The sequence below is a fragment of the Triticum aestivum genome, chromosome 6D (assembly GCF_018294505.1).
Source record: "Triticum aestivum cultivar Chinese Spring chromosome 6D, IWGSC CS RefSeq v2.1, whole genome shotgun sequence".
Classification (NCBI taxonomy): Eukaryota; Viridiplantae; Streptophyta; class Magnoliopsida; order Poales; family Poaceae; genus Triticum; species Triticum aestivum.
In genome coordinates, this window is record NC_057811.1 from 747,967 (window position 1) to 771,576 (window position 23,610).

General features: G+C 45.1%; 1 long non-coding RNA gene across 1 annotated transcript; it reads left to right on the forward strand.

The window, feature by feature from the left end:
• The first annotated feature begins 3,700 nt into the window (after positions 1-3,700).
• Positions 3,701-5,959, forward strand: LOC123140648 (uncharacterized). The gene is made up of 4 exons (XR_006470049.1): positions 3,701-3,834; positions 3,923-4,258; positions 4,429-4,508; positions 5,744-5,959. It is a non-coding gene; the product is annotated as an uncharacterized lncRNA (long non-coding RNA).
• Positions 5,960-23,610: the final 17,651 nt, after the last annotated feature.

Sequence of the window (23,610 nt, forward strand, 5' to 3'; positions counted from 1 at the left end):
CTACATGGTATGAGTTTCCAAGTTCTAACGTTAACTTGTCATCCTAGACGATTACTCTCACTATGTGTGGTCTTTCCCCCTACGGCGGAAATCGGATGTCCTACCCACTCTGACGGCTTTTTATTCCTATGTCACCACTTAGTTTGGGCATCCCATTCATGCTCTTGAAACCGACAATTGAAAAGAGTTCGACAACCACGCTATCCGCAGCTTACTCTCCCACCATTTATAGTCGAGCTAAACGTGTCCTTCGCACTCTTAATGACTGCGTTCGTACGCTCCTGTTTCATGCTAATGTTGTCGGTTCTATATCCAGCATATCTCATAGTAGGGTTCCTAAGCTAGGCGTCCTGGAGTGATGGTAACATGGACACCAGATTTTACCCAGGTTCGGGCTCTCTCGAAGAGATAATACCCTATGTCTTGCTTTTGATTTTATTTGATATGGGTGTAGTACATGGTACATGTCTCTGCCACGAGATTGTTCTAATGAATATCAGATCCCCTATTGATTAGCCTGGCCTTGGTTTATATAATACACCGGAGGCCTAGAGTTTAGAAGAGTCCTCGGCTTGGGCGCCAAGTCTTGTGGAATCTCCCTTGTATGCGGCATGGGCTGCCTGAAGGGGCCCATGAGTGAACTGCCACGGGGGTCCTCGTCCTGATCCTGCTGGTCGGGAGACGACGTGGTGAGTACCCCCTAGTCTAGGACACCATCAGTAGCCCCCTAAACCAGTCTTCAAGTTGGGGACGCTCCTTGATCCTTCTGAACTGTTCTTCATCTTCGGTCATCGGTCTTGAAAACTGGTTCAACAAATCTTCCCATCTTCGATCTTGAGGATCGCCGAAGTGAGTTCGAAGAGTTTACACGTTGGGTACCGAGGAGCCCCTCTAAGTCTTCGGCCTTTATCAATGCCTTTCTATTTCTACGCCACACCTCAGGTTTGAAGTGCTTCCCGTGTGGCGTTGTCCTCTGGCGTCTAATCTCCAATGCCAGGCTGTATCCAAGCTCCAACGCCGGACTTTATCTGAGCTCCAACGCCGGACTGTCACTATAAGAAATATGTTAACTTCAACCATCACTATTGGTCACCGAATGGTCATTGTTTTTCATTTGCGACCTTTTTGCGACCAAAAACAATTGGTCAAAAGTTGACCGTCTTTAATGAATTTTAACGACCTTCTTTGTGATATGGTCGTAGAAGGCAACGACGAAAACAAAAGGTCGTTGGTCCTATGACCTTTTGTTTTGGTCGCTGGTTGCCTTCCTAGGCCACGTCGGATCCAACGTGGCAAGCTGACGTGGCAAAATTGCGACCAATTGAATTGGTCATTGATAAGAATCAGCCCGTTCCAATTCGGTGTGTATATGGGCCGAGCCATTAATTCAGCCCATTTAATGTATATTTTTCGTGTTAACTTCGGTTAGCTACATGGGCCTAGCCCAACAATTCAGCCTTTTTATTTTCTTGGTCGTGGCCTTTTAGTCTATTGATCTTCTATTTTCAGCCCTTATATATTCAAGTTGGTCCCACTAGTCAGATGGGTCCCACTTGTCATGTTCATCTCTCAAATTGGTCCCACATATTAGAATGTACAAATTTGACAGATTATTTTCATAAGTGGCCCCACTGGTCAGGTTTCCATTTCACAAGTTTTCAAATCACATATATAATCAATACTTTAAATAGAACAAAGAACACATAAAATTCATCAAATATAGCACTAAATAAATCTATTACAATCTTTACAACATAGATATACTACAATATGCTACTCTTCACTGAGTTATACTACAATATGCTACTCTTCACTGAGTTGGACTTCACGGCTTCACATTTGGCTTCACACTTGATACGTCTCCGTCGTATCTACTTTCCAAACACTTTTGCCCTTGTTTTGGACTCTAACTTGCATGATTTGAATGGAACTAACCCGGACTGACGCTGTTTTCAGCAGACTTTCCATGGTGTTATTTATGTGCAGAAACAAAAGTTCTCGGAATGACCTGAAACTCCAGGAACATCTTTTTGGAAAATATTAAAAATACTGGAAGAAAAATCCACGTCAGGGGGCCCACACCCTGTCCACGAGGGTGGGGTGCGCCTGCCCCCCTGGGCGCGCCCCCCTGCCTCGTGGGCCCCCTGACGCTCCACCGACCTCAACTCCAACTCCATATATTCAATTTCGGGGAGAAAAAAATCAGAGAGAAGGATTCATCGCGTTTTACGATACGGAGCCGCCGCCAAGCCCTAAAACCTCTCGGGAGGGCTGATCTGGAATCCGTTCGGGGCTCCGGAGAGGGGAATTCGTCGCCGTCGTCATCATCAACCATCCTCCATCACCAATTTCATGATGCTCACCGTCGTGCGTGGGTAATTCCATCGTAGGCTTGCTGGACGGTGATGGGTTGGATGAGATCTATCATGTAATCGAGTTAGTTTTGTTAGGGTTTGATCCCTAGTATCTACTATGTTCTGAGATTGATGTTGCTATGACTTTGCTATGCTTAATGCTTGTCATTAGGGCCTGAGTGCCATGATTTCAGATCTGAACCTATTATGTTTTCATGAATATATGTGAGTTCTTGATCCTATTTTGCAAGTCTATAGTCACCTACTATGTGTTATGATCCGGCAACCCCGAAGTGACAATAATCGGGACCACTGCCGGTAATGACCATAGTTTGAGGAGTCCATGTATTCACTATGTGTTAATGCTTTGTTCCGGTATTCTATTAAAAGGAGGCCTTAATATCCCTTAGTTTTCATTAGGACCCCGCTTCCACGGGAGGGTAGGACAAAAGATGTCATGCAAGTTCTTTTCCATAAGCACGTATGACTATATTCGGAATACATGCCTACATTACATTGATGAATTGGAGCTAGTTCTGTGTCACCCTATGTTATGATTGTTACATGATGAACCGCATCCGGCATAATTCTCCATCACCGATCCAATGCCTACGAGCTTTTCACATATTGTTCTCCGCTTATTTACTTTTCCGTTGCTACTGTTACAATCACTACAAAACCCAAAAATATTACTTTTGCTATCGTTACCGTTACTTCCATATTACTTTGCTACTAAATTCTTTGCTGCAGATACTAAGTTATCCAGGTGTTGTTGAATTGACAACTCAACTGCTAATACTTGAGAATATTCTTTGGCTCCCCTTGTGTCAAATCAATAAATTTGGGTTAAATACTTTACCCTCGAAAACTGTTGCAATCCCCTATACTTGTGGGTTATCAACACTTCACTTGGCTTCACACTTCTACTTCTTTGTCATCTTCAACCTTTTTATGTATTGTTATGCCTCTCGTTAATTGATAGCAAGTGACTATTTATTACTCTCTATTGCTTGTACCATGGTTTACATAGTCGTTACTGATCGACGGGCGTGGCGTGTCGCAGCACGGGCTAAGCTAGTATCATACAATGGATGAGTAAAATTCGACAAAACGATGTATAATAAGATTTTACAAACGCTGACAAAGAGTTACATATGAGCTTGTTAGCAAGATGGCGAAGAGAGCAGGGAGTACCTGAGCTAGAAGTCCGGAGGGTAAGGCCACCTGGTAGAATTACAATGTTCCCGCCATGTGGGATAACTATCACAGTCTCTACTATCTAAAAGAAACTTAGCGTTCCGTTTCCCCTCTTACGTTCCCCGCTTCGTCAAGCCTCTCGTACGACCCCCTCACCCCCCGATTTTCTTTCCCCCGTCCCAGTCCCACCTCTCGTACGACCCACTCGATTTTCTTTCCCCCTCTGGCCTGCTCCTCATGCCGGCGTCCGGCGCCACCGCTACCAACCTCCAGCCGTCGTCCAGTAACCTCTCCCGCGCGCCCTATCTCGCTTCTTCTCCCTTCTCCCTTCCTTTTCTCTCTCTCACAAATCTTGTCTCTCTCTGTTTCAGAAACAACAGCACCATGGATCCCGATGTGGAGCTCCACTGCAGCCCGATCTGACCTGGGAGCGACCAGATCCGTGCGTCTCCGCCTCGCTCCGCGTGCCTCCATGGTCCGCCGTCTTCCCGAGCGCCGGCGCCACGCGACCAGATCCGTGCGTCTCCACCTCGCTCCGCGCGCCTCCATGGTCCGCCGTCTTCCCGAGCGCCGGCGCTGCGCTCAGCCGCCGCCATCCCGTGCCATGGTCGCCTCCCTCTAGAACGACGTGCCATGGTCGCTTCCCTGCCTCTCCCGCAAGTGGGCCTTTGCGTTTCTTTGCTTTTTTTCAGGACACTAGGTGCCAGGTCTGGTGACCCAAGACTATTGCTTTCAGTTATTCAATGGTGTTCATACTGCATATTGCTATCAGATATGCCATTGCCTGCAGCGGCAAGCTTGAATGCCATGTTTGCATGTTTATTTGATTCAAGTGTATAGATAAGGGGTAAACTGAACCATGCTAATTCGCTACCAGGTTGGAGATTTGGGATCGGATGCGCCAATAACAAGGGACCAAGGTGATGAACTAACGGCACGGGCAGAATGATTCTTCAGGTACCAACATAGTCGTCGACTAGAGAATTAAGTTAACTGTTTGATTTACTTGAAGCTCCAAATTGTAGTTATTTTATTCATTCACTAATTTGGTATAATCCTAACCTAGGAGGATTATCACTGTATGATATGAGATCAGGACGTTTAGCAATAATAAAACTCTGACATTGGATGGTTCTTTTCTGAAGTACAGTTGTAAGATCTTTGATTCTAGCTTCGACCTTTAACTGGACAGTACTAATTGGACATATAATTGGGAAATTATGCACAAGATATTCTGTTGTCTTTTGTTCTCCAATCAGATTCATCTAGCACTTTGTACACTTTCTAATTGTTCTACCCTCTACCTCTGAAACAAATTTGGTGATTTCTGCTATGATAGTTTCCAGAATAGTTTGGCCCTCGAGACACTTCCACTGTTTGGCGTCTATTGATTATTATTGGAATTGGTTCGACAAACTGTGTATATGTGACAAATTTACTAATATACTGACCCAGCCTAATAATACGACAAACTGCTGCCTCTCCTCTCTGCTCCTTGCTGCCTGCGGCTGTCCCATCTCTCCTAGCGCTGCTGCTGCACTTCTTCTGAAGCTCTTCTCAACCCCGTTGCTTAAGTTCTTCTCTGAACTCCAACCTGCGGCTGTCCCATCTCTCCTAGCGTTGTTGCTGCTTCTCTCTCTCAATTTTTTCTGTAATTCTGTGAACCATTGTTGTGCGATTATATGATTTGTGGTATTTGCTTGAGTGAACCTGTAAGGTTTGTACCTTATGCAAAGTGCTAGCACCTACATATTATCCAAATTTTTCTTCTAAATGTCATGAGGCATGAGCCACAAATTTTCTCAAGAATGACCCTTGGTATATATAAGGCATGCATGCAATTTTAATAATACTCTTTTGGCTCTCATTTATCTGTTGCCTTAGAGCATCGTATAATATAGAAGAGTCAATCAAACAAAGCTCTTTCAATATCGGACAAAATATTTGTTGCCTGATTTATTTATAAGAAAATTCTTCTGTGTATTTAGTTACATGATTTTAATTTGATCGTCTTCTTCCATCTTATTTTTGGTGACTATGATATTTCCTTAGGTTCACCTTGACCTTCACTGCCCGTGAAAGAGCTTAAGTAAATTGATGTTGTATCATCAGAATCTGTAGCCTGGCTCAGTTTTTTTGTCTATACATACACTTCAATTCCTTGCTCGCACTGAAATCCCTCTTTGTCACAGGATGAATCAGAAACTGAAGATGATGATACAATGGACACAGAAGAAGCTTCCTCTGTCCTCATCACTGCACTGTAGTCTTTCAGCCAAGCTCTGGTGAATGATGACGGAGAAAAAGATATCGTGACAGAGGTTCATGTCTTCTTGTGTCCAACCCTAGATCACAGGGGCTCTCTTATCAGCAAAATAGCTACTCTAGATGTGCAGATGACGATCCAGCCGCGGTTGCGCTTTATCTCGTCGGGACGAAATAGCCCTGCCTTGTCCCTGCCGCCGCCGGTAGAGGCTATTTTCCATAGGCCAAGGTGAGCATCCATGTCTAATGGTGCGAATTTAGTCTGGTTCCATGAGCACTTCGTTCCCCGCCATGCAATCTTTGTTGATTCGGAAAGATGGGAGCTGTCTGTTTAGCTAATTCAATCTACCATTGATCATGCTAATTTTTGTTATATAGGAAACAACATGGACATGCTGCCCTTTTTCCCAATCAAAATACTTCTGTGTGGAGAGCTCGGGCGTCAGTGGTTGTGTCGAAGCAGAGCTCGGTCATCGGTGACAGCACGGCCGGCTGATTTGCGACTGGTCGGATGGCGAGCTTCACATACCTGTGCGCGTACGCATGGGTAACACACTATATTGGCCGCGCAAGAGCAAGTTCACAGGTGGTAAACTATATTCGTAATTTATGTTCATAGGTGATCTTGTACAGTACCATAGCCGAATCCTAATTTGTGACATTTGTTTGTAGTGATTGCAAGGGGAGAGATGTGCTGCACTTATGTCAGTAATCAGGGCAGGCCCATATCTATTATATGCATATTTTGCAATTTAGCAAGTTCTTGTTCTTTCCGTAAGTTGTTTGCTGAACATTTCATGCCGCCTTGAGCATGCAAAAGAACTTCTGAATGCATGTTAGTCACAAATCACGTCACACGCCACGTCTATATTTTGTTGTTTTGGTAGTTCAAAAATAACTATTCTAAATGTTCTTTTAATAACTATTCTAAATGTACTATAGACCAAAGTCAGAATATTGGTAAGCTCATTCTTTTTGTAAGCTATGGAGATGAATTTGATGAGTTGTGTGAAGATGAAAGGAAGCCGATGGAATATACTTTGATTAGCAGTGACCTTGGAGAGCGAATGGTGCCCCTACATAGACTTTACTGAAAAGTTGCTATTTAATGTTTTTTTGGTTAGAGAAAAGATCACAGTGGACACAACTGCAGAAGCAGCGATTCAATGTTTTATTCAGTTTAACCATGACTATTCTTTTCATTCAGATATGGTATGAACTAAATTATGTATCTTCTTCGCCCTTGAATTGGATAATTACCGTGGTTTCATCTTTTGACTCAGATATGCGCAAGGAATTGAATAGGTGCTGGTTTTTTTATCATAATCTGTCCACCGACAATGCATACGAAAGTAGATATGAAGGACTATTTTATGCCATTTGATTGGAACACTAAACTAGGTTTTGTTGGTTCTTGAGTGAAAAGATAGTTGATGGTGGAACAAGGTGCCCCAGATTAATTAGGAAATGAGAAAGTTGCATTTTGGTGATCCTATTTCTTTCTCTCCATAGCATGCGTGGGTTTAACGATATACAATCTATATATGTCTATTTCATCAACTAATACATGTATTGCACATGTTTTGTACTGTACCAATAGGAAGGTAAAGAGCTCTTGGTTGATTTATTTTTGAAAGCATGACCTAAAATACATCACCAATGCATAAATGACTATTGTTCTCCCGTTGCAACGCACGGGCAATTACCTAGTGCATTAAATAATATCCTGTTATTCCTACACCATCGTCATTACTATGGTCTTCCCTGCAGTACACTTGATCACCATCGCCTGTCCTTATAGAGTACACATTGTCATCAGGCAACTCTTCTTCAATTTTAGGGCTATAATAGTAGACGTTTTTTTCTCTTTATACCATGATGCCCACCAACCTGCACATATACTGCTTTTGACAACCCCAAGGATAATGCATACTCGCCGAAATTCGTCACGTGTGTCCACTTCTGCTTGTTAGCTTTGCCATTGTCAGCATCGACGAGCTTGAATACCCAGAAGAAATACTTATCGTCGCTCAACCATCGTTCCCTCACCGCAATCAACAACTCAATGGCCTCACAATGCTCTCTGAAATACTCATTAAGGTTGAAATCATTATTAAGGAAGACAAAATGCCCGAGATCATGGCTACCCACCCTTTACCCATCCAGTCGCGTGACTGGAGCTGTTACAACCCCATGTACTACGACGCTTACATCGTGGAGTTGCATGGTGAGGTCACGTTGTAGAAGGCAATGTCCCAAAACGAGTTCCCACGTCAAAGATGTGCAGACCATCCACCGTCCTGGCAACCTACTCTGCACACGGCAATACTATTATCTTCGTGTGTAATGGCAGCGAGGATGCAGCTATCGGAGGATGCAGCGAGGATGCTGGGTCTTGGCAGAAGATGATTTTCTTGATGTTGTGTGGGCCTTTGACCGTGGGTATAGAAGCGATCATCTTCTGGTTGGCGGTGAGCGGCACCTCGGCGCCGGAGAAGAGATTCACAATCACGAGCTGGTGGTCATCCGTGGCGACGAGCCTTGCCAAGGACACGTAGGACCCAACTGCCGCAGGGGCCGCACATGTGCTTCTTCTTGCTACGTCCATACGGCGAGAGTGTGAGAGCTAGCACGGCGGGCTGCGCCGGGAGCCGTGACGCCGCGTCGTGCCACGGCCTGCAGACGGCGGCGAGGCGCGCGCGGTCGCGCAGGGAGGAGATCCTGCGGCCAACCAAGCCGATGAGGTCGTCGGGAAGGTTGTGCCATCCCGCCGCCGACCGAGACGACGACTTGGTGTTGCCGTAGCCCGCATTCGCCCGCGCCGTCGACATCTCTCGAAGTCTGGATCCGTACGTGCCCCGATCTCCTCTATTAGATGCGGATCTGGGACCTTTTATCGGCGCTGGCCTTCAACGGCCCAGCTTGGCCTATACTGCATGGAAGCAAGCCCATGCGGCCTATACGCCTGGACAAATTTACCAACATGAGGTCCGAAATTACTAGTTGTGGAGTACTCATGGACTCTTACAGGCTAACATGGGCTCTTTCCTCCTAATTAAACTTGGGCCCCCCCCCCCCCCCCTCCCCCCCCCCCCCCCCCCCCCAATCCTGATTTGCACCCAATTAAAAAACCCCACCTCAGCCTCTCCGTGAACCCCGTAAAATTGATGCCTGTGTGTGTAGCATTGCCCCGTTGTAAAGATCACCCCAACTTCCCAGGTTGCGACAAGTGGCGCACATGGAGCGCGCCACTTGTCGCAACCTAGGAGTTTTCTCTTTTTCCATAGATCTGTTTATTCAAAACGTTTTATCTCCCAAACCATGCGTCCAAATCTCGAACCGCTTTCATCGTTGAATTCCTCGCGTCGAGATCTTCAAAACTAGATCCCATGTTGATAGATTTTTGACGAACTTTTTTTCACGAAAAAACCGGACGAAAATAACCATGCAAAAAAACCGAACCGAGAGCACGGGTTTTTTTCCTTTCCGAAAGAGGCATGCCCGTGCCTCTCACGAAATCACAACCGTGCCTCTCGCGGAAGCAAAACCGTGACTCTCGCGGAAGGAAAAAAACGCGTTTTTTCCGTTTCCGAGGAGGCACGGCCGTGACTCTCGCGAAAGCACAACCGTGCCTCTCGCCGAAGTAAAATCATGACTCTCGCGAAAGAAAAAAAATAGAAAACACGTTTTTTCCCTTTCCGAGAGGCACGACTGTGATTCTCGCGAAAGCACAACCGTGCCTCTCGCGGAAGCAAAACCGTGACTCTCGCGAAAGAAAAAAAATAGAAAATGTGTTTTTTCCCGTTTTCGAGAGGCACGGCCGTGACTCTCGCTAAAGCACAACCGTGCCTCTCGCGGAAGCAAAACCGTGACTCTCGTGAAAGGAAAAAAACAGAAAACGCGTTTATTTCCGTTTCCGAGAGACACGTCCGTGACTCTCGCGAAAGCACAACCGTGCCTCTCGCGAAAGCAAAACCGTGACTCTCGTGAAAGAAAACGTTTTCAAAAAAAATTGATCCAAAAGCTAAGGTAGACCGGTGGAAAACCAAAACGTTAAAAAAACCGTTTAAAAAGCCAAAAACGCGTGCGGACAAATAAAAAAATCCGAAGGGAGCGCCCAGAGCGCGACACGTGGGGAATCGATGAGAGCACGCCAAGTGGCGCTGATCGTTGCAAGGCTCCCGAAAAAATGCTCGTTAACTAGTTGCTCTCCAGGAAGTCTCACGGAGGCCTTGACGTAAACGATGTCGGCGATCTCGTCGTTGCCCACATTATGGACCTTAACATGAAGATGCCGGCGAGCAGGCCGTGGAGGAAGGGGCCGGTGTTGAGGTATGTCCGTGCAACAAGACAGCCAGTGGCGGAGCAGGAGCTGCTACGTGCTACTAAATGTCGTGAATTTGAAAAAGTTCCGGAATTTGAAAATGTTCGTGTGCTTGAAAACGTTCATGAACTTGAATAAAATAAAAACAAAACCTAAGAAAAAAAATAAAAGGTGGCTGCTACGAATCAGCCGAATGATTTCCTGGTGAAATCATCCGCCTGGACAAACGTCGGATATGCGCGCTGGTGGTCCTCCGATGCAGCATGCCACGGCAGCAGCGCTACCAGCTTCAATGCAGCGCTGCTTTCCTCGACAAAGCTCCACTGCAGCATAGTACGAGCGCGACCATAGCTCGACCGGAGCACCAATGGCCAGGCGTCCGGCAAAGCTCCATTGCAGCTCCAACGCAGCACCGACCGCGTCCGGCAAAGCTCCATTACAACTCCGGCAAAGCTCCATTGCAGCCCCGGCTATGCTTCCGGCGGCATGGCGTTGCTCCATTTCAACTCCGCGTGCTCCCAACAGCTTCAAATCCACATCGAGTTGCAGCGCCGGCCCCGTCGGCAACTCTCCGCGGTCACCGTCGCAGCCGGTGCGCACTTCATTGTTGCAGCTCAGGAAGCCACGCATGTTGCTTAAAACGAAGCTCCGACGACCATGTGCGGATGCTCCTCATCGCAACAGCAGTAGCTCCGAGGGCCATGGCAGGCAGTGGTCGCGTGTCGAGGCTTCGGTCCATTCATGGCAGCTCCAGTCGTAGCCAAGCGGTGCCATGTGCAGCAGCAGCACTCCATTGCCCCAGGGGTGAGAAAGGGAAGGAAGAGAGGGGAACTCTAGGGACGGAGTAGAGCAAAGCGCGGCCATGGTAGTGGCGACAGGAGAGAGAGAGGGATGTGAACGAGGAAGACGACGCGAGCGCGAGAAAATTGCGTGGCTGTGGCTTCCCTGCGTGGGATAAGGTACAGATGGGAGCGGTGCGTGGGCCAGCCAGGGACGCGTGTCAGTCGCTGGAAGCGGCTTGTGTCTCGCTATTATCATCCGGTTTAAAACAAACATTTTCCAAAAAAAGAAAAAAAAATGTAGTAGAGAGAGATGAGTCGATCCAGTAATGGATGGGGCTTGCCTCCTCCCGTTCGGTGCTCCCATCCGTGCTTCCCTCACACCATTTTCTATCCAACGGTTGCCACATATCCTCCTCCGTTCCTTTCTTCAGCGAAAGAAAAAGAAAATAGATCTTTTATTTCCGTGTCCACCTTATCTCCTCTTTCCCAGCATGTATCTGCTTCTCTTCCTCATTCCCTTCAACATCAGAGACGACACCGGAGTCCGGACGGCGGAGGCAGATGCACGAGCAACCCCATCTTCTCAATCGATCTCCTCCCATGCGGCCGTGTCGTCCGCTTCTCTTCTCTTCCTGTGGCCGCCCCGTCTCTTTTTCCTTTCGTCCCCTGAGTCATGGCCCGGACCGGGAGGTTGCCTAGCAAGTGGGACGTCGGCGTTGAGAAACTTCAGTCCGCTGGTTCGTCAGCACCGGCGCGGTGGCGCAACCCAGGTCCAGACGCCGGGCCTCTCCCGCCGCAAGACCACCTCCGCCGAGAGGAAGCCGTCGGACTCGTCCATGCCGTTGTGCGCGTGCCTACAAGGCGCCACGCTGCTACTCTACCTCGGCCTCGACCTCCCCGAGGCATCGCCATTGTATGATGCCATTTAATTGCTCTCCAGACAAGTTGAAAAATCAAGATAGCCCTCAAGTTATCTCAGTTGCAATCTCGGCCAATATTGTGATTTGTAGTAGTACATCCTATATCATTAGGATGTACCTATATGAAGTGTGAACCAAAGTGTTAAACAACCTATATGAAGTGTGAACCAAGGTGTGGTTAGGCTTACTTTGCATCAGGAAAAATTACTGAACCAAACCCCTTACTAAAATCATTAGGAATTGTATCCTCATGCCGATGGGAAGCCTGACAACCTTTAGGTAGACTTGCATATCTCAACGGTGCAATAATCAGTGTAGATGGGTGGATTAAGAACTCGCAAGTTGTCCTCAGATGTCAGATGAAAGCTTTTATAAGTACAGATATCGCTAATACCGTTCCTTTTCTAATGGCAGTGAGGTCTTGCAAGCGACGTATAACTGCAAAGCGTGCTGTAAATGGAACCTGGATTAAGCTTTTGGATATTGATGCTACCTCACAACTAGGCGATGAGCGGCATATCTCAAATCGTACTCTCAGAGCCCCAACAACTGCGTCGACCTCAATCACGCCGCGCTCCTCCATGTTGGCGTGCAGCGACAGCGAAGCGCCGAAGCTGGCATGCATCTAACTCCAGCATGGGCGAAGGTCGGCGCCGGGTCGACCTTCCGTTCGCCGTGGTCGTCCTCGTCCACCTCTTCCGCCAGCCGGTCACCATCGCCCAGCCTGACGACGTCCATGAGGCTATGCTCGATGCCGCGACCTCGTGCTACAGACGGGCGGCTGTGGCAGCCCAGTTCACTGCCGTAGTGTCGTCTCTGATGTTGAAGGGAATGAGGAAGAGAAGCAGATACATGCTGGGAAAGAGGAGATACGGTGGACACGGAAATACGAGATCTGTTTTCTTTTTCTTTCGCTGAAGAAATGCGGCTCCTACGAGGACACGAGTAAGCCAGCATGCATGCAGCCTTGGATCGTTTCATGCCTCTCCTTATTACTACCATAACCTTTTTTTTTAATCCCTTAATTTCTTCTACCTTTACTGCTTTACTGGTTCTTCTGTGCCGCAATTTTAATCAATCTCTCCAATCGCTGACTACGTTACGTGCATTGTGATCGTCGTTTGCAGCGTCTATCCCTCCCATGTGTTTCACCGACGGTAGCCACCATGACTTTGTCCACGAGCAGGATACTCTGCAGATCTTTTCGATCAAAGTCGAGGCAATAGCAGGGGGCCTACAGTGGCCACTCGACGTGTATGGTGGATCACAAGCGTAATATCATCTTCCATCGCGAAAGAGACAACTGCCAAAGAATCACGAAGCAGGTTTGTACGCACATTCCCTGGCCGCCTACTTTGTTCTGCGACGATACTATATATTTGGCCTGCTTAATCGCGAGCTAACCTTATATAGTACGTATATGTCATGCGCATGCATGCATGCAGGAACCATATATATCTTGCACTAACAGGCCCCACTCGAGCTGTTTTGCTATCTGTCGATCCTACATACGTCCGTCGAGGTTGATCTCAAGGTGAAAGGTGTCGTCCAACCCAACCCGAGGACAAAGCTTTAAGCTCTCTAGCGCTCTGTTACAGAAACCAGGGTGCATCTAAATCATACATGATGTACCATCAAGTAACTCTGTGGAGCTAGAGCTAGCATTCGCCCACATCGTCAACTCTGTGGAGGCCACGATCAGTGTGGAAGTCGTTCATGGGGATTGGCCACGCGGATTTCGAGGAGTTTTCACCGCCAACACCGCCAGCATAGATCACATGAAAGTCACGTTGCTTGCGTTTGAAGATGGACGGTCGTAGCAATGTGGTCAAGCTTTCGCGCCGTGTCGTCTGTGTCCAACTCCGTCGGTCCAAGATGGCAAAGGTTAAGAAGCCAAAGCTCAAGATTTCAGCACAAGCTATGCGTATCAACAGGGAAAATGATGTGTGGAGACATGCCGTAGCTTTTACACCCCAGAAAGCAGGTACAAGTCGGGGGACGCTTAAGGTTGGCTCCTGTGAGATGCAGGTGACCGTGGCATGGTCCCTTCTCTTCACCTTCAAATTTAGCTACGATAGACGAGGACTAGAAGAGTAAGGTGAGATTTGACGTGCCATGATATTGGAGTCTAACGTGAACTACACAGCAGCGCATACAAATAGCTAGGTTACATGCATGTAATACTGTTAGAGCATCTCCAGCCACGCCCCAACAGGCACTAGTAGAAAAAGGGAAACCGGGACTAAAGGGTCGTTACTAAAGCCTCCCCCTTTAGTCTCGGTACATGAACCGGGACTAAAAGCCCTCCACGTGGCCGCTGCCTGGAGGTCCACCTTTACTCCCGGTTGGTAACACGAACCGGTACTAAAGAAAATTTTATGATTTTTTTTTGAAAAAAAAATTTGAATTTTTTTTTGATTTTCAAATTTTCTGAATTATTTTAACCTCTAATCTCTAATCACCCCTCATCATTCCGAATAATCTAACTTCCCGGACGGTCACCCATCCTCTCACTACTCCAACCTGAGCACTCTTAACTTCCGGGTTCTATTCTCCCTCGTTTCCAAGTCTGCACTTGTTGTTTTCCTACCAATAGTAAGATGTCAATCCTATTAACCCTCAGGAATTTAGCTTGAGCATGAAGTCACACATTTCACTGTTTGAGTTTGAAACTATTATTCTAAAAAACAATAATTATTTAGTAACACTAATATTTCTTGAATAAGTAGTTTGACCATAGTTTGACCATAGTTTGACCACAGTTTGACCAGATTTGACCAAAATTCAAAAAACTGAAATAATTATTTCGTAACACTAATATTTCTTGAATAATTAGTTTGACCATTGTTTGACCACAGTTTGACCACAATTTGACCATAATTCAAAAAAACTGAAATAATTATTTAGCAACACTAATATTCTTGAATAATTATTTAGTAACACTAATACTTCTTGAATAAGTAGTTTGACCATAGTTTGACCAGATTTAACAAAAATTCAAAAAAACTGAAATTTGAGCATAACTTTTTTTCTTTTAGAATTTGAGGATTCTAAAAATTTGCAAACAGGCCGTAGGCTGTTAAAATCGGATGCGGATTTTCGTGCTGAACATTTTGATATATTATACGTTTTTTTCTGACATCGTATGCAAAAGTTATAGCCGTTTTACATTTTCCCTACACTTTTTGCAAAACATGTCCAAATTTAAGTTTTTAAATTTTCCTAACTAGTACATGTAGTAACATAAGTACATCTGGAAAGATTTTAATTTTTGAAGTTTTTATCATTTTCTTTTGCTTTTTACAAAACTGAAAAGGCGATCCACCGGGGGGGGTAGAGTTTGAAAATGGGACCTTTAGTACCGGTGAAGGAAATATGCCCTAGAGGCAATAATAAAGTTATTATTTATTTCCTTATATCATGATAAATGTTTATTATTCATGCTAGAATTGTATTAACCGGAAACATAATACATGTGTGAATACATAGACAAACAGAGTGTCACTAGTATGCCTCTACTTGACTAGCTCGTTAATCAAAGATGGTTATGTTTCCTAGCCATAGACATAAGTTGTCATTTGATTAACGAGATCACCTCATTAGGAGAATGACGTGATTGACTTCACCCATCCGTTAGCTTAGCACTCGATCGTTTAGTATGTTGTTATTGCTTTCTTCATGACTTATACATGTTCCTATGACTATGAGATTATGCAACTCCCGTTTACCGGAGGAACACTTTGTGTGCTACCAAACGTCACAACGTAAATGGGTGATTATAAAGGTGCTCTACAGGTGTCTCCAAAGGTACTTGTTGGGTTGGCGTATTTCGAGATTAGGATTTGTCACTCTGATTGTCGGAGAGGTATCTCTGGGCCCACTCGGTAATGCACATCACTATAAGCCTTGCAAGCATTGTGACTAATGAGTTAGTTGCGGGATGATGTGTTACGGAACGAGTAAAGAGGCTTGCCGGTAACGAGATTGAACTAGGTATCGAGATACCGACGATCAAATCTCGGGCAAGTAACATACCGGTGACAAAGGGAACAACGTATGTTGTTATGCGGTCTGACCGATAAAGATCTTCGTAGAATATGTGGGAGCCGATATGGGCATCCAGGTCCCGCTATTGGTTATTGACCGAGACGTGTCTCGGTCATGTCTACATAGTTCTCGAACCCGTAGGGTCCGTACGCTTAAAGTTACGATGACAGTTTTATTATGAGTTTATGTATGTTGATGTACCGAAGGAGTTCGGAGTCCCGGATGAGATCGGGGACATGACGAGGAGTCTTGAAATGGTCGAGACGTAAAGATCGATATATTGGACGACTATATTCGGACTTCGGAAAGGTTCCGAGTGATTCGGGTATTTTTCGGAGTACCGGAGAGTTACGGGAATACATATTGGGCCTTATTGGGCCATACGGGAAAGATGGAAAAGGGCCTCAAGGGTGGCCGCACCCCTCCCCTTGGTCTGGTCCGAATTGGACTAGGGAAGGGGGCCCCCCTTCCTTCCTTCTCTTTTTCCCTTCCTCTTTTCCTATTCCATATGGGAGGTGGAATCCTACTAGGACTAGGGAGTCCTAGTAGGACTCCACACTTGGTGCGCCCCCTCCTAGGGCCGGCCTCCTCCTCCCTTGCTCCTTTATATACGGGAGCAGGGGGCACCCCACAGACACAACAATTGATCCTTGAGATCTCTTAGCCGTGTGCGGTGCCCCCCTCCACCATATTACACCTCGAGAATACCGTTGCGGAGCTTAGGCGAAGCCCTGCGTCGGTGGAACATCATCATCGTCACCACGCCGTCGTGCTGACGAAACTCTCCCTCAACACTCGGCTGGATCGGAGTTCGAGGGACGTCATCGAGCTGAACGTGTGTAGAACTCGGAGGTGCCGTGCGTTTGGTACTTGATCGGTCGGATCGTCAAGACGTACGACTACATCAACCGCGTTGTGATAACGCTTCCGCTGTCGGTCTACGAGGGTACGTGGACAACACTCTCCCCTCTCGTTGCTATGCATCACCATGATCTTGCGTGTGCGTAGGCAAATTTTTGAAATTACTACGTTCCCAACAGTGGCATCCGGGCCTGGTTTTATGCGTTGATGCTATGCACGAGTAGAACACAAGTGAGTTGTGGGCGATATAAGTCATACTGCTTACCAGCATGTCATACTTTGGTTCAGTGGTATTGTGAGATGAAGCGGCCCGGACCGACATTACGCGTACGCTTACGCGAGACTGGTTTCACCGTTGCAAGCACTCGTTGCTTAAAGGTGACTGGCGGGTGTCTGTCTCTCTCACTTTAGTTGAACCGAGTGTGGCTACGCCGGTCCTTGCGAAGGTTAAAACAGCACCAACTTGACAAACTATCCTTGTGGTTTTGATGCGTAGGTAAGAACGGTTCTTGCTAAGCCCGTAGCAGCCACGTAAAACTTGCAACAACAAAGTAGAGGACGTCTAACTTGTTTTTGCAGGGCATGTTGTGATGTGATATGGTCAAGACATGATGTGATATAATTTGTTGTATGAGATGATCATGTTTTGTAACTGAGTTATCGGCAACTGGCAGGAGCCATATGGTTGTCGCTTTATTGTATGAGATGCTATCACCATGTAATAGTTTTACTTTATCACTAAGCGGTAGCGATAGTCGTAAAAGCAATTATTTGGCGAGACGACAACGATACTACGATGGAGATCAAGGTGTCGCGCCGGTGACGATGGTGATCATGACGGTGCTTCGGAGATGGAGATCACGAGCACGGTGCTTCGGAGATGGAGATCACAAGCACAGGATGATGATGGCCATATCATATCACTTATATTGATTGCATGTGATGTTAATCCTTTATGCATCTTATCTTGCTTTGTTTGACGGTAGCATTATGAGATGATCCTTCACTAAATTATCGAAGTATAAGTGTTCTCCCTGAATATGCACCGTTGCGAAAGTTCTTCGTGCTGAGACACCACGTGATGATCGGGTGTGATAGGCTCTACGTTCAAATACAACGGGTGCAAAACAGTTGCACACACGGAATACTCAGGTTAAACTTGACGAGCCTAGCATATAACAGATATGGCCTCGGAACACGGAGACCGAAAGGTCGAGCGTGAATCATATAGTAGATATGATCAACATAGTGATGTTCACCGTTGAAACTACTCCATCTCACGTGATGATCGGACATGGTTTAGTTGATATGGATCACGTGATCACTTAGAGGATTAGAGGGATGTCTAAGTGGGAGTTCTTAAGTAATATGATTAATTGAACTTAAATTTATCATGAACTTAGTCCTGATAGTATTTTGCAAATTATGTTGTAGATCAATAGCTCGCGTTGTTGCTTCCCTGTTTTATTTTTGATATGTTCCTAGAGAAATATTATGTTGAAAAATGTTAGTAGCAAAGATGCGGATTGGATCCGTGATCTGAGGATTATCCTCATTGCTGCATAGAAAAATTATGTCCTTGATGCACCGCTAGGTGACAGACCTATTGCAGGAGCAGATGCAGACGTTATGAACGTTTGGCTAGCTCAATATGATGACTACTTGATAGTTTAGTGCACCATGCTTAATGGCTTAGAATCGGGACTTCAAAGACGTTTTGAACGTCATGGACCATATGAGATGTTCCAGGAGTTGAAGTTAATATTTCAAGCAAATACCCGAGTTGAGAGATATGAAGTCTCCTACAAGTTCTATAGCTAAAAGATGGAGGAGAATCGCTCAACTAGTGAGCATGTGCTCAGATTGTCTGGGTACTACAATCGCTTGAATCAAGTGGGAGTTTATCTTCCAGATAAAATAGTGATTGACAGAATTCTCTAGTCACCATCACCAAGTTAGTAGAACTTCGTGATGAACTATAGTATGCAAGGGATGACGAAAGTAATTCCTGAGCTCTTCGTGATGCTGAAATCGACGAAGGTAGAAATCAAGAAAAACATCAAGTGTTGATGGTTGACGAGACCACTAGTTTCAAGAAAAGGGCAAAGGGAAGAAGGGGAACTTCAAAAAGAACGGCAAGCAAGTTGCTGCTCAAGTGAAGAAGCCTAAGTCTGGTCCTAAGCCTGAGACTAAGTGCTTCTACTGCAAAAGGACTGGTCACTGGAAGCGGAACTACCCCAACTATTTGGTGGATAAGAAGGATGGCAAAGTGAACAAAGGTATATTTGATATACAGATTATTGATGTGTACTTTACTAGTGTTTATAGCAACCCCTCGGTAATTGATACTGGTTCAGTTGCTAAAGAGTAGTAACTCGAAACGGAAGTTGCAGAATAAACAGAGACTAGTAAAAGACGAGGTGACGATGTATGTTGGAAGTAGTTCCAAGATTGATATGATCATCATCACACACTCCCTGTACTTTCGGGATTAGTGTTGAAACTAAATAAGTGTTATTTGGTGTTTGCGTTGAGCATGAATATGATTTGATCATGTTTATTGCACTACGGTTATTCATTTAAATTAGAGAACAATTGTTGTTCTGTTTACATGAATAAAACCTTCTATGGTCATACACACCAACGAAAATGGTTTGTTGGATCTCGATCGTAGTGATACACATAATCATAATATTGAAGCCAAAAGATGCAAAGTTAATAATGATAGTGCAACTTATTTGTGGCACTGCAGTTTAGGTCATATTGGTGTAAAGCGCATGAAGAAACTCCATACTGATGGGATTTTGGAATCACTTGATTATGAATCACTTGATGCTTGCGAACCGTGCCTCATGGGGGCAAGATGACTAAAACGCCGTTCTCCGGTACTATGGAGAGAGCAACAGATTTGTTGGAAATCATACATACAGATGTATGTGGCCCGATGAATATTGAGGCTCGTAGCAGGTATCATTATTTTCTGACCTTCACAGATGATTTGAGCATATATGGGTATATCTACTTAATGAAACAAGAGTCCGAAACATTTGAAAAGTTCATATAATTTCAGAGTGAAGCAGAAAATCATCGTAACAAGAAAATAAAGTTTCTACGATCTGATCGTGGAGAAGAGTATTTAAGTTACGAGTTTGGCCTTCAGTTAAAACAATGTGGAATAGTTTCACAAATTCATGCCACCTGGAACACCACAGCATAATGGTGTGTCCGAACGTCATAACCGTACTTTATTGGATATAGTGCAATCTATGATGTCTCTTACCAATTTACCACTAATCGTTTTGGGGGTTATGCATTAGAGATAGCTGCATTCACGTTAAATAGGGCACCATCAAAATCCGTTGAGACGACGCCTTATGAACTGTGGTTTGGCAAGAAACCAAAGTTGTCGTTTCTTAAAATTTTGGGGTTGCGATGCTTATGTGAAAAAGTTTCATCCTGATAAGCTCAAACCCAAATCGGAGAAATGTGTCTTCATAGGATACCCAAAGGAGACAGTTGGGTACACCTTCTATCACAGATCCGAAGGCAAGACATTCGTTGCTAAGTATGGATCCTTTCTAGAGAAGGAGTTTCTCCCGAAAGAAGTGAGTGGGAGGAAAGTAGAACTTGATGAGGTAACTATACCAGCTCCCTTATTGGAAAGTAGTTCATCACAGAAACCTGTTTCTGAGACACCTACACCAATTAGTGAGGAAGTTAATGATGATGATCATGTAACTTCAGATCAAGTTACTACCAAACCTCGTAGGTAAACCAGAGTAAGATCCGCACCAGAGTGGTACGGTAATCCTGTTCTGGAGGTTATGTTATTTGACCATGACGAACCTACGAACTATGAAGAAGCGATGGTGAGCCCAGATTCCGCAAAATGGCTTGAGGCCATGAAATCTGAGATGAGATCCATGTATGAGAACAAAGTGTGGACTTTGGTTGACTTGCCTGATGATCGGCAAGCAATTGAAAATAAATGGATCTTCAAGAGGAAGACGGACGCTAATAGTAGTGTTCCTATCTACAAAGCTAGACTTGTCGGAAAAAGGTTTTCGACAAGTTCAAGATGTTGACTACGATGAGAGTTTCTCACTCGTATCTATGCTTAAGTCTGTCCGAATCATGTTAGCAATTGCCGCATTTTATGAAATATGGCAAAGGGATAAACAAAACTGCATTCCTTAATGTATTTATTAAAGAAGAGTTGTATATGATGCAACCAGAAGGTTTTGTCAATCCTAAAGGTGCTAACAAAATATGCAAGCTCCAGCGATCCATCTATGGACTGGTGCAAGCATCTCGGAGTTGGAATATACGCTTTGATAAGTTGATCAAAGGATATAGTTTTATACAGACTTGCGATGAAGCCTGTATTTACAAGAAAGTGAGTGGGAGCACTACAGCATTTCTGATAAGTATATGTGAATGACATATTGTTGATCGGAAATAATGTAGAATTATTCTGCAAAGCATAAAGGAGTGTTTGAAAAGAGTTTTTCAAAGAAAGACCTCGGTGAAGCTGCTTACATATTGAGCATCAAGATCTATAGAGATAGATCAAGACGCTTGATAAGTTTTTCAATGAGTACATACCTTAACAAGATTTTGAAGTGGTTCAAAATGGAACAGTCAAAGAAAGAGTTTCTTGCCTGTGTTACAAGGTGTAAAATTGAGTAAGACTCAAAACCCGACCACGGCAGAAGATAGAAAAAGAATGAAAGTCATTCCCTATGCCTCGGCCATAGGTTCTATAAAGTATGTCATGCTGTGTACCAGATCTATTGTATACCCTACACTGATTTTGGCAAGGGAGTACAATACTGATCTAGGAGTAGATCACTGGACAGCGGTCAAAATTATCCTTACTGGAATAAGGATATGTTTCTCGATTATGGAGGTAACAAAAGGCTCGTCGTAAAAGGTTACGTCGATGCAAGTTTTGACACTAATCTAGATGACTCTAAGTCTCGGTCTAGATACATATTGAAAGTGGGAGCAATTAGCTAGAGTAGCTCCATGCAGAGCATTGTAGACATAGAAATTTGCAAAATACTTACGGATCTGAATGTGACAGACCCGTTGACTAAAATTATCTCACAAGCAAAACATGATCACACCTTAGTACTCTTTGGGTGTTAATCACATAGCGATGTGAACTAGATTACTGACTCTAGTAAACCCTTTGGGTGATGGTCACATGACGATGTGAACCATGGGTGTTAATCACATGGTGATGTGAACTATTCATGTTAAATCACATGGCGATGTGAACTAGATTATTGACTCTAGTGCAAGTGGGAGACTGAAGGAAATATGCCCTAGAGGCAATAATAAAGTTATTATTTATTTCCCTATATCATGATAAATGTTTATTGTTCATGCTAGAATTGTATTAACCGGAAACATAATACATGTGTGAATACATAGACAAACAGAGTGTCACTAGTATGCCTCTACTTGACTAGCTCGTTAATCAAAGATGGTTATGTTTCCTAGCCATAGACATAAGTTGTCATTTGATTAACGAGATCACCTCATTAGGAGAATGACGTGATTGACTTCACCCATCCGTTAGCTTAGCACTCGATCGTTTAGTATGTTGCTATTGCTTTCTTCATGACTTATACATGTTCCTATGACTATGAGATTATGCAACTCCCGTTTACCGGAGGAACACTTTGTGTGCTACCAAACGTCACAACGTAAATGGGTGATTATAAAGGTGCTCTACAGGTGTCTCCAAAGGTACTTGTTGGGTTGGCGTATTTCGAGATTAGGATTTGTCACTCCGATTGTCGGAGAGGTATCTCTGGGCCCACTCGGTAATGCACATCACTATAAGCCTTGCAAGCATTGTGACTAATGAGTTAGTTGCGGGATGATGTGTTACGGAACGAGTAAAGAGGCTTGCCGGTAACGAGATTGAACTAGGTATCGAGATACCGACGATCAAATCTCGGGCAAGTAACATACCGGTGACAAAGGGAACAACGTATGTTGTTATGCGGTCTGACCGATAAAGATCTTCGTAGAATATGTGGGAGCCGATATGGGCATCCAGGTCCCGCTATTGGTTATTGACCGAGACGTGTCTCGGTCATGTCTACATAGTTCTCGAACCCGTAGGGTCCGTACGCTTAAAGTTACGATGACAGTTTTATTATGAGTTTATGTATGTTGATGTACCGAAGGAGTTCGGAGTCCCGGATGAGATCGGGGACATGACGAGGAGTCTCGAAATGGTCGAGATGTAAAGATCGATATATTGGACGACTATATTCGGACTTCGGAAAGGTTCCGAGTGATTCGGGTATTTTTCGGAGTACCGGAGAGTTATGGGAATACGTATTGGGCCTTATTGGGCCATACGGGAAAGAAGGAAAAGGGCCTCAAGGGTGGCCGCACCCCTCCCCTTGGTCTGGTCCGAATTGGACTAGGGAAGGGGGGCGCCCCCTTCCTTCCTTCTCTTTTTCCCTTCCTCTTTTCTTATTCCATATGGGAGGTGGAATCCTACTAGGACTAGGGAGTCCTAGTAGGACTCCACACTTGGTGCGCCCCCTCCTAGGGCCGGCCTCCTCCTCCCTTGCTCCTTTATATACGGGGGCAGGGGGGCACCCCATAGACACAACAATTGATCCTTGAGATCTCTTAGCCGTGTGCGGTGCCCCCCTCCACCATATTACACCTCGAGAATACCGTTGCGGAGCTTAGGCGAAGCCCTGCGTTGGTGGAACATCATCATCGTCACCACGCTGTCGTGCTGACGAAACTCTCCCTCAACACTCGGCTGGATCGGAGTTCGAGGGACGTCATCGAGCTGAACGTGTGTAGAACTCGGAGGTGCCGTG